The 12676-nt window shown below is 49.0% G+C and overlaps 1 pseudogene; it reads left to right on the plus strand.

Annotated features, from left to right (window-relative positions):
• Positions 1–9096: 9096 nt before the first annotated feature.
• LOC119305987 lies at positions 9097–12352 on the plus strand (annotated as a pseudogene).
• The last annotated feature ends 324 nt before the right edge of the window (positions 12353–12676 follow it).

Raw genomic sequence — 12676 nt, forward strand, 5'->3', positions numbered from 1 at the left:
CTGATCTACTCCCTAATCAAACTTAGCTTCCCCAAAATCTATCCTAAATTGTTATGATTAGTGCACAATCAATGCTAAAATCTAATAAAATCCATCCGGTGTATGATCAGTGCTAAAATATTATTGAATTGGTGCACAATCTGCAAAATGGATATGGTTCTATGATCCTAGCATTGTCGCCTGAGCAACAATCGCACTAAAAAACCTAACCGCTAAAATCTAGTCGAATATGTAAAATGTACCAAAGACAATGATGAGTTCGATGTACATGCATAGCATGCATGTGATTAATTGTGGACAGCATGACCTAGTACTTGCCATGTGGATCAGGTACCGCCGGAGGTGGAGCGGGAGCGGATGATGCCGAAGCAAACCCTGGCGGGAACGACAACATCCCCGCTCCTGCCACAACTGATGTCTTCATGTACCCCTACCACGATCAACACCCTGGCCCCCACAGAAGAAGTACCAGTCATCGCAGTCTCCACCCTGCCATCGGCTTAGTGTAGATGGGAGAAGGGGAGTTTACAGGTCTCTCCAACTTACCCGGGGCGAGCCCCCCGCATCATGGAGGTAAGTCTACGATCGTGGTTGCTAGCGGCAATGGGCGAAGGAGTCGAGCGGGCAGATGGTGGAGCGTCGTCGGCCATCGGTGGCGATAATGGGGCGGTGAGAGAACGGTGTGAATGCGGGCTTGGACGGTGATGGGAGAGAAGTGGGGAGTAAATGGCCATCTCGTCCTATCTCTCGCGCTTCCCAAGGCATGCAGGCTAGACACACACATTGCTCTCTAGAGTATGGCTCTGGATAAACGGTTGATTCAGCTGTTTATCCTCAGCCAGTCCCATGGACGATTTAAGGTTTATGCAGGCCATAGATTTGGTGCATGCCATGCAAGGAAATATGACGATTTTGCATCCACGGGCATAGCTGGGGGTATGCGGGCTACCAAACACGCCCTAATTAAGTCTCGGATGGATCGGTCAGTTATTGCAAAGCTGAGAGTGTATTCAACTTTTTACCTCCTCATATGTTTCAATTTTTTTACCTCATTGTTAGGTTGAATAAGTCATTTATCGTCAGTTACCAAGCTTAATTTTGAGGTTATTGTTCGCTACACTAATATTTCCCAAGATCCGAAATGAGTCATTCACCATTCGTTACCAAGCTAAGGAGTTGATTGTTCGCTACACTAATTTCTCTCAATATTGCAGTCATTTGTCTGAACATTGTCTCTGCAAAGACTGTAAAATTATAACGCTTGTTTCAAAAAGAAAATCTAACTTAAATTAGCAGCCGGAGTCGAGGCAACATGATTTTCTTCCTGGCTATCAGCCGCCGGAGCAGTAGTCAGAAGAAGGGGAGAAGAATCCATGAACTGCTTGGTGGAGCTTGGAGTGGAATGGGGTATCGCATGCGAATATTTTTAATGGTATCGCCTGGTTTGTATATTTATTTTTTCTCCCATGAGAAATTTTCAATCTATTCATCTTCAATCATGGCATGACAGTACAAAGAACATTGGAGGTAATAAAAATTACAATCAGTTCCGTGGACCACCTAGCGACAACTGCAAGCACTTGAGCAAGCCCAAGGCGCGCGACCATCATCGCCCCTCCCTTGCTGGAGCCGGGCAAACCTTATTGTAGTAGAGAGCGGGGGAGTCGTCGTGCTAAGGCCCTATAGGGCCAGCACACCAGAGCAGCAACCATCACCGATGAAAAAAGTCGTAGAACGGAAGGATCAAACCTGTAAACACCGAAACAAAGACGAATGAAGACCAGATCTAAAAGATCCACCAAAGACCAGCACCAACCAAATCCCGCGAGATCCAATGGAGACACACCTCCACATGCCCTTCGACGACATAGACGCACCATCTGGGCGAGGATAGAACATGAAAAACATTATTTCTAGGAAGGGACATCGTTGCCGCCACACAGCCCCAATCAGGACTGAACTTAACAAGAATGTGAACATGGTTCCTCCCGTCGGCGGGGGGCCGAAGTCCTTCACACCTCCATGGCCCAAAAGCCATCTAAGATGGGGCGGACCAACGGTGGAGCTGGCGGGAGGAGGAGGAAAGCTTGAGAACTTTTTCTTATAGAGGAGAAAAGAGAAGGCGTGTAACACGCATTAGCTTCGTAGAAGACGGCATGGTCTCCACTTTTTATACAATTATTAGAAAACAAGAAACAAAAACATAACCTAATTCATTTGTGTTTTCAGTCAATAACGTCAACAGATCCCTCCGAAATGTGGTCTTCAGGGAGTACATGTGCTCTGATGTAGGTACATAAGGAGGGATGACGTGTGGGGCATGTATGTTGCACACTTAGAGGATGTTTGCTTGGGCTTCCTGCCGGCTTTCCATTCGGGCTGGTGTGCTTAAGCGGCACGGTCCAAGTAATGGCTTATGCCCCCTTTGTGCTGTTCCGGAGACCGGGACATATATCTTGTTCATATGCATGTCTGTTTGGATCCTCTAGGGTTTCATACGCGCGGCACTGGGACCTGCCTGGAAGGCCCTAGAGTCTGCAGAGTTCCTTGAGACCAGAGCTAACCAGACCGGGCAAAATCGCCGCCTATTCTAGCTAATTTTTGTGGCGATGTCGTGGACGTTATGTTCGACACGCAATAAAACGGTGATTGAGTGGGTCTTCCCGCGTCAGCCATCTTACTCGTTCTTTAAATTCCTTACTTTCTTGCAGCATTGACACCTGCTTTCTAGGCAGTGTGACCGCGACCAGCTTGGGCTAATCTGGATGCAATCTTGGCTACCGTGCATCGCCTATCCTCTTTATAGGGCCGGTTTGGCTACCGCTACTTGGTGGCTTTTTTTTCTATTTTTTTATGCTTTTTTGGGTGTGATTGTGTTGATGCCCTAGCTGTCTTATTTGCTGTGACACTTGGGATTTGATTGTATGGATGTTTGCTTTATTTATGAAACATGAAGAAAGCCTATTTCAAGAGTTCCTCGTGGTAGGATATTGTGCCTGCTCAATATATCTGATGTGCTCATGGGGTAGAGTGTGCATGCGTGTGTTTATAAGATTGAGTGTATGTGCATTTGCGATTGTACAGGGTTAAAAAAACTGATATTGCAATATTTAGACGAAATATGCCTAAGCTGGTTATTTAGTTGAATAGCTAGTCCCTAGTGAGCTACGTAGTGAGTAGTGAGTGTGTAAGCACATATATTTTCCTCCCATTAGTTCGACCATCATGTTGTCTCGCTAAGGCATGTCTCATGCAAGCTCAGTACGGCTTAGCTTGGCTAAAAGGTTGTCGCGCAACTAGGTCGGGCCAATGGCGTCATCTGCATTTTGCACCGCAAAGCGTGCACCTCGCGAGTACTTCAATTCCATGCAAAGACTATCACTTCCGAGTCTAGCAGTATTCTCCGATAGAAACTACAGTCCATCATTTTTCTTTTGCACATCACGCCCATCTAATTTGATTGTTGCCGTATGTACAAGTTGATTTTATTCTACACTAGTCAGCCCGTATCACTGTTTGATTTTATTTCATGCAATTGGAAGGAACGTACACAATAGTAGTTTCCTAGAAGTATCATTGAGTGAAAGACTACTGCATATGGGGAGAAAATCGGCTATTTGCCACTTTCAATATCGGGCTTCGCAAAACTGCCACTCTCAACATTGGCTTCGCAAAAATGCCACCCAGTTCGTATGCACTTTGATTACCATGCCATTTTTTCTTTTTTCATTGCTTTTATTTTTATTTTCTATTTTCTGGCACCTGAAAGGACCAAAGTACCCCTGTAGCTATCTTCACGTACTTTGGCATCAGATCAGCACTTGAAGCGGACGAGTGCGTGCTGCCCGCCGTGAATACCGTGCTTGCCGCATCCCTGGTCGCCAGGACTTCTTGGGTCAATCGCTGGACGCTGCCCCCATCTCCTGGGTCGCGACGCCGCTGATTGCCTCAACGCCGCGTGCCGCCAATCTCCTTGGCGTCGCGCGCCGCCGATCTCCTCGGCTTCGTGTGCTGCCCATCACCCAGTACCGCAGTGGCGACATGGAACCCAATCTTTCTGGACGGTATTACGTTTTACCTTTCCCTTGATTTGTTCGTTTGACTCCAGTTCAACAAAGCTCCTCATGTGACGTATGGAATCTGTGGGAAGCACATTCATCATCCCTGATCTACTCCCTGTTGATAACCATTGATGTATAAATCCGAATGATGATATACCATCTTATTGAGAAGAATTTACAACAGAAGTAGCACTCATAATGTAAGCATTAATTAAACAAAGGTAGTTTATTCATTGTTATCCTGGTGGCAGTGATAGGCTGTCAATTTACAACAGAAGCAGTGTTCATAATGTAAACTTAATTACGAAGGGAAGTAGTAAATTATGTTTGAGGAACTAGAGGATGATTACAAATAGTAGAAATCTGATCACTAACTCAGTCTTGTGTTCATGTTTTCCTAATTGTCTGGAATAGGCATGATTCGGAGGTCGCGCTTGGTAGCAGTACTAGTACTGATAATCCATATTTACTGGTTGAGGCTTCTTCAACTGTACAACCAACACCACCTATCATAGAAGTTGACTGGGATAACTTACAAATAGTAGAGACACATGATGATGAAGGTAGAATTGAACTAGTGAGTGAGGATCAACTATGTGAGATTTTGGGCTTGAAGGATGACGAGGAAGAGAAAAAGAGTAAGACTGAACCAAAGCGTCGTAGAATGGTTGAGCAGGGGACCGATAATGAAGGTGCTGCCATTCCTGTTAGTGATGCAATACCAAATGAAGTAGTGATTATATATGATAAGGACCAGCCAAAAATGGACCTTGGCACTATGTATCCATCAATGAAGGAATTCAGGTTAGCTGTAAGACAATTTGCCATCAATGAAGAGTTTGATCTAGGCACGGAGAAGTCAGATAAGAAGAGATTTAGAGGGTTCTGCAAGTCAAGTGAAGATTGCCCTTGGAGAATTGTTGGCAGCCTACAGGATGACAAATGTACTATAAAGGTGAAATATGGATAAGTGTCTAACCTCCATTTATTAATTATAAATTACGTACATGCGTATGTCTGTCCTATTTTACTATCTAACATCCATTCCTTCTAAAACTGTATATGTGCAGGTCACGGTCTTAGTTGATCAACATGATTGTATTTCAAGCAGCAGGGTGAAGACCATAACACCATCTCAGAACTGGGTTGCTAGCAAGGCTGTGAGTATTCTTAGAGATTCACCCAGTATGGGTGCTAAGGAATTACGGAAAAAATTGCATGAAGAACACTCTGTCACAATTCCATATGACACGGTTTGGAGGGGAAAAGAAAAAGCTCTCGCTGAGGTTTATGGTAAATGGGAAGAGAGTTTTGAGATGCTGTACAGATGGAAGGCTGAGGTACTCAAGAGGTCACCTGGAAGTTTTGTGGAGATTGAAGTACTGGAAATAGATGGTAATGTGTACTTTCATCGGTTTTTTTGTGCACTTAAACCATGCATTGATGGTTTTCTGGAAGGATGTAGGCCACATCTAAGTATAGATTCTACTGCATTGAATGAAAGGTGGAATGGCCATTTAGCCTCGGCTACAGCAGTTGATGGTCACAATTGGATGTATCCACTTGCTTTTGGGTTCATAGCATTTGAGACGGAAAACAATTGGACTTGGTTTATGAATCAGCTTAAGAAGGCAATAGGAGATCCTCCACTTCTTGCAGTGTGCACAGATGCGTGCAAAGGCTTGGAGAATGCGGTGAAGAATGTGTTCCCGAATGCTGAACAAAGGGAATGTTTTTACCATCTTATGAAGAATTTTGTGAAAAGGTTCCATGGGTTTGGAAGGATGTATCCGGCAGCAAGGGCTTATAGGAAAGAGGTGTTCACAGAACATATGGCAAAAATTATTAAAGAATCAAATGAAATATGGAACTGGCTAAGTCAATACCATACTCTCAAGTGGATGAGGTGTGTCTTCAATCCAGATATCAAGTGTGACTACATCACTAATAACGTAGCAGAAGTTTTTAACAATTGGATCCGGGACATTAAGGACTTACCTGTTGCTGAACTAGCTGACAAGATTAGAGAGATGATCATGCTTTTGTGGAGGAAGAGGAGAAGGATTGGAGAAAGACTTCTATCTGGACGGATACTGCCGGCAATTATGGTTCAGCTGAGGGCAAATACAAGAGGTTTGGGGCATTTGAAAGTTGTGGAATCTGCCAATTGGAGTGCAGAGGTGTGGGACAATAGCAAGAATTGTGAAAGGCATATTGTGAAGCTAAATCAGCAAACATGTACTTGTCTTGAATGGCAGCACACTGGTAAGCCTTGTCAACATGTCTTGGCATTTGTGACCTCACAAAAGAGAGTAGACCTTGAGCAGTTTGTGCACGAGTACTACTCTGTGGACAGATTCAAGGCGGCTTACGGGAGAGAGATTCAGCCAATGACAGATAAATCACAGTGGCCACGAGTGGAGCTGCCATTTGCCGTGGGGGCACCACTTGCAAAAAGAAACAAAGGAAGGAACAGAAAATTGAGGATCAAAGGGTGTCTTGAAGGTGGCCACAAGAAGAAAGGCGCCAATGATGGTGTCAATGACGGCTCCAATGATGGTAGCACTGCTCCAACGAATTCTAAGGGGAAGAAAATGATTAGAGGCCCAGTGACTTGCAAGAAATGTGGTGAAAAGGGTCATAGGCAAGCTAGTTACAAGTGCCCACTGAATGGAACCAAAAAGAGGCAAGTGTTTTTTCTTTCTATATATCAAAGCTTAAATTATCACCTCATGGTAAAATATATCTTTATCTAATTTGCAGGAAGAGGAAGCCTAGAAAGAACGTTACAAAAGCTAGGCCAACTGAACCTAGCACTCCGCAAAGGCCAACTAGAGAACAAATACTATAAGACAGCCCAGGCATGGTCACTAGAAGGTAATCAACAACGACAAATATCTCTGTGTTGAATAATATAAAAATGAGAAGCAAAATATTCATCTCATTGTGATAACACATATATGTGCAACCGCCTTGCTTTCTTGCTGGGAGAGGGTACTTCTTCACAAGGCACAACAACTACTCCAGAGAGGATGCCCACTGCAGCTCCAGCAAAGAAGTTGACTCCAAAGAGGAAGCTACAGATTGGATGAATGATCTCTATGCAATTGATGTTACAGTTATTTGAGATGTGAACTCACAAGTAGTTTTCTTCTATGTGAACTCAGTTTCTCCAATTTTCGTGAGCCGTGAGCTATATTTTTTGAGCTGTGAACTCATTTCAGTTTTATCTATGAATTGTTGTTTTATTTTGTGAGATGTGAACTCGGTTCAGATTAATCTATGATGTAGGCAAAGGCCATCAGTAAGTTAATAAACTGATACATTGCCAAGGATGGTCAAAGTCAGTGAGCTTCTGTTGTATTTCTTCTTTTCTTGTTTTTTCAACAGTGTGCACTCACTCAGTTACTCTCTGAAACATCTAGTGGATCTGTGTGGCATACTTATCTGGCTTCTTCTCTAGAACAGAGGAGTGAGGACGCACTGCTTTTCCCCTTGTACTATGAGACACTAGAAGAACTACTAGCACTAGCTAGCTTCTCCTTATGATTTGTTCGTGTGCCTCTTGATTTTCTGATCTACTAACTTCTCCCGTGCATTAATCTCTGAATCATGGTTGTAGTGTTTACATGTATCTCCTTTGCCAATATACTAAAATTTGAGGTCTACATGTTTTTGCCACTACACGCTACAATTCCATTTCCTGTCCTTGAACAAGCTACAACAAGTGCAGCAGAACGGGTTGCAGCAAGTAGCTTATAGACTGAAATTTGTGGCATTTCTTTCTTGTATTGTTGCTCAGTTGATCGAGGCCATGAAACTAAACGTGACATGCTATTCTTAATGTAATTTCCAAATTGCAATCCAAGAACAAGTAAATGCGTACATCAAACATGACTTACAGGTTGCTTGCATTCTACATTTTCAGCACCTGCACACGCGTTCGTCTCCTCCTCACGGACCATCAAAAGGGCCTCCAGTTGATGTTGCCATGGTGCTGGTGTTCAGGGACACGAAGTCGCTGGCGCACCTCTCTAGCATGCCGTGCGGCGAGCTCCGCCAGCACGCAGGCGAGGGCGAGCTGCGGTTGCTCGCGCAGGGCCTGGGCGGCGAGCTGCGGCGGCTCGCGCAGGCATCAGAGAGGCGAGGACGAGCTATGCCCGCTCGTGCAGACTTGGACGAGCACCGTCAACGAGCTACGAGAGCTCGAGCAGGCATAAGCGAGGCGACGGCGAGCTCCGCCGGCGCGCGCAGGCTTGGGCTACCAACGGCGGGCTGCGGCGAGCTGCGGTTGTTGGCGCAGGCGTGGGGGAGCCAGGGCGGTGAGCTGCTGTGGCTCGCACTGGCATAAGTAAGCTACGGCGGCGGGCTATGGCGGAGACAAGGACGAGCACCTCAGAGGTCAGAGCAATCCGACCCAACCACACACGCATCAGGTAAGGTTGAAACAGCCTAGGGGTATTTTGGTCCTTTTAGGTGCCAGAAAATGGGAAAAGAAAAAGAAAAGCAATGGAAAAGAGGAAATGGCATGATAATCAAAATGCACACGGGCTGGATGGCATTTTTGCGAAGCCAATGTTGAGAGTGGCAGTTTTGCGAAGCCCAATATTGAAAGTGGCAAATAGCCGATTTTCTCCCATATGGGCAGGTCTGTAGCGGACTATTTTATATAAAATCAAACAGAGTTCAATTAGTTCGTACAAAGAAGACCTCACTTGTTAACGATATCTTATTTATAGATTATATTTGATAAAGATAAAGAATTGTTTTTTGCCCTATTTTTTAGGTCGGGACAGGGCCTTCGATTTTGCCGGCCCGACCGTGAGTGTACCTCACTGTAAGAAAACGTACGTTGTGGTGCAACTAGGTCGGACCAATGGCGTCATCTGCAACTTGCAGCGAAAGTGTGCACCTCGCGAGTACTTAAGCCCCGGGATAGTCCCCTCGATTCCCACAGCACAAGCCACAACAGCTAGCACTGGATCGATCGACCACCCAGTCGCATATATACTACGAGTGAACAGGTCAATCTAGCATGGCGCTGGCGTCTTTGTCCAAGGTGGTGCTGGGGTCGGCGGCGTTCGGGGTGTTCTGGGTGCTGGCCGTGTTCCCGTCGGTGCCTTTCCTGCCGATCGGCCGCACGGCGGGTGCGCTGCTGGGGGCGGCGCTGATGGTCGTCTTCCACGTGATCAGCCCGGATGACGCCTACGCCTCCGTGGACCTCCCCATCCTGGGCCTCCTCTTTGCCACCATGGTCGTCGGCGGCTACCTCAAGAGCGCCGGCATGTTCGGGCACCTTGGCCGGCTGCTGGCGTGGCGGAGCCAGGGCGGGCGCGACCTGCTTTGCCGCGTCTGCGTCGTCACGGCCCTCGCCAGCGCGCTCTTCACCAACGACACCTGCTGCGTCGTGCTCACGGAGTTCGTGCTCGAGCTCGCCGCCGAGCGCAACCTCCCCGCGAAGCCGTTCCTGCTGGCGCTGGCCACCAGCGCCAATATCGGGTCCAGCGCCACGCCCATCGGGAACCCGCAGAACCTGGTCATCGCCTTCAACAGCAAGATCTCTTTCGTGGCTTCTTCCTCGGCATCCTGCCGGCCATGCTCGCAGGTATGGCCGTCAACATGGTCATGCTGCTCTGCATGTACTGGAAGGACCTCGAGGGGAGCAGTCCCGACGAGGTGGCCGCCGAGAAGGAGATGGCGGCCGTCGAGGAGGGTCGCCTGCCGTCCCCGGCAACGTCGACGACGCTCAAGGGCCCCGGCCAGACGATGCTGGTCCAGTCGTCATCGCTGGTCGCCGCCGCCGGCCACGACTCGGTGATGATGGAGAGCATCTCGACCAAGCACCGGTGGTTCATACAGTGCTCGGCGCCGCAGCGGAGGCTGTTCCTCAAGAGCTTCGCGTACATCGTGACCGCCGGCATGCTGGTCGCCTACATGCTCGAGCTCAACATGTCGTGGACGGCCATCACCACCGCCGTCGCGCTCATCGTGGTGGACTTCCGCGACGCGGAGCTCTGCCTCGGCAAGGTGTCTTACTCGCTGCTGGTTTTCTTCACGGGGATGTTCGTGACGGTGAGCGGGTTCAATAAGACGGGGCTCCCTGGCGCCATCTGGAACGTCATGGAGCCATACTCCAAGATCAACCACGTCAGGGGCATCACCGTGCTCTCCCTCATCGTCATCATCCTCTCCAACCTAGCCTCCAACGTACCAACCGGTCAGTGAATTCTTGCATCGTCAAGTGTACTTCTTTACACACTACACTGTACGTATCACTTGCGCTAGCCGTTGTGCATGTACGTACGTAACAGTAGTATCTTTTTTTTAGAGAAAAGGCATCAACCGAGCCCGAGATGGGGCTCGAGCCTAGCCCGGCTTTGAATTAACAAAGCCATCAACCGACCAGGATTACAGATCACAAGAACCAAAGAAAGAAAAACAACACGGTAAGATACATAGACGCTGAAAAGCAGCTAACTAGCCTCAAAGCTACAAGCTAGAAGATAAAACAGATAAGCACACAACTGCAGATATCGAGGCCCTCCTCCGAGAACGAAGCACTAGGGAGCTAGACCAAGCTGGCACCGAGGAGAAGGGGATGACCGGCATCACAGAGAGTGTGGTCACCAAACAGCTATGGACCCCGGCGCGGCACAACCATCCTATTCCATCTCCGAAGAAGGCCACAACCTCCTCGCCTGGCTCGAAAGGCGCCGCACCGTCGGAAGATAGAATGCTCCACCTAGAACTAGAATGGTTGTCGCCGGAGGATGGCCACATAGAGAGGATCCCCGCACTCCCGACGAGCCGCCAAAGCTTCCCACAAGCAGAATTGCCCATGGCCCGGCTGCAGAGGAGGGATAGCACCAAGCTTGGACGAAGAAGACACACCACTGACGTCGCCGAAAGCACCCCAACAGCGCACACCAACCAAACAGCTCCCAAAGGCGGCGCCTTCAAGAAGGAGTACGACGACGAGAGCGCCGCCGCCGCCCACCGAGGTTAGGGCTTTCACCCGGGAGGCTAGAGGAGGGCGGGTGGAGGGAGTCAGACCTGACAAACGCCTCCAAGGAGGAAGAACTGTGCCCTCGGGCTCCGCCGCCGTCGCTGCCAGCCATGGCCGGCCATGGATTTCTCCTGGTTTGTCTCCACACCACCACCCCACCCGCAGCGGAGGCCGAAGATCAAAGAAGAACGCCGAGCCAGGCCCGGAGGGGAGGGGTCGCACCGCGTCGGGGAAAGCAGGGAACGCCAGATCTGGTGCCGCCGGCCGCCAGGACCGCGCTAGGTCCACGCCCAACGGATCCCCGCCGTCCTTACGGCCAGGGACACCGCCACCACGCCCGCGCCACCGCTCGCCGCAGAGTCGGTGGCGCCACTCCGACCGAGGCCGCCGCCCCAGATCCCGTGGCTCCCAGCGAAAAGCAGAGCAGCAGATGCCCTGCCGCCACCTTCCTCGGCGGCGCCCCGGGCTTGCCCGGCGGCGACCTCAGGCGGCGGCGAGGGGGTGGGAGACGGGAGGGGGAGGACTCTACCGCGATCTAGGGTTTCGCCCCCGAGACGCCCTGGAGGGGCGGCGCGGGGGTCGGGGGGATTGCAAACCTCAACCTCCTACGTAACAGTAGTATCTGCGTTAGATCTTTCTTGTTACGGCATAGTACTGGAACTATAGTTTAGTGGCTAGCTAAGGGGCATGAAAAGTACTGCCTGTTTCGTTCGTTTGTGCTGCTGACGCATTGAGCATTTTGTGCCGTACATATATGTCGTGTGTGCATGACAGTTGACAGGACGGCTTGGAAAAATTATTTGGCAATTACTAACTGACATGAAGATGCGTGTGGTTCATGCAGTGCTCCTGATGGGTGACGAGGTGGCGGCGTCGGCAGCGACGATCTCGGCGGCGGCGGTGACGCGGTCGTGGCTGCTGCTGGCGTGGGTGAGCACGGTGGCGGGTAACCTGTCCCTGCTGGGGTCGGCGGCGAACCTCATCGTGTGCGAGCAGGCACGCCGGGCGCCGCGCAACGCACACGACCTCACCTTCTGGAGCCACGTCGTCTTCGGCGCGCCGTCCACGCTCGTTGTCACCGCCGTCGGCATACCACTCATCGGCATCATCAACGCTGCCTAGATCGATCCACCAAAATTATTAGTACTACTACTACCAGCCAATACATGCCGATCGAAAGTTATAAGTTGACGAACCGCTGCATGCTCAATTATATACGCATGCTCCATGCGCACCGTCGATCCACGATCGAGTAGAAATATTTCCGAAGTAGTATGTTCATTTTTTCCTTTTTGCAAAACTCTGAAGTCTGTTACATATATGCAGTGTGTATGTATATACTGATAATTAGTAAGCATCGTACACAGAGGTATCAGCGTGCACCTAACACATCATCCGCTGGTATTTAGAGCAAGTACACTAGAGTGACTTAGGTGGGCTATAAAAGATGCCACATCGCATTTATGCATAGTTGAAAGAGAGAGAAGAAAAGAGAAGCGGGTTGCATGCTTATAGCCGGATGTAAGACAAGACCCGACAAACTTTGTGAGAGAAAAAGATGAGCCATATATTAATGATATGACATACTAGTATAACAGATATTGTATGG

The sequence above is a fragment of the Triticum dicoccoides genome, chromosome 1B (genome assembly GCF_002162155.2).
Source record: "Triticum dicoccoides isolate Atlit2015 ecotype Zavitan chromosome 1B, WEW_v2.0, whole genome shotgun sequence".
Taxonomy (NCBI): domain Eukaryota; kingdom Viridiplantae; phylum Streptophyta; class Magnoliopsida; order Poales; family Poaceae; genus Triticum; species Triticum dicoccoides.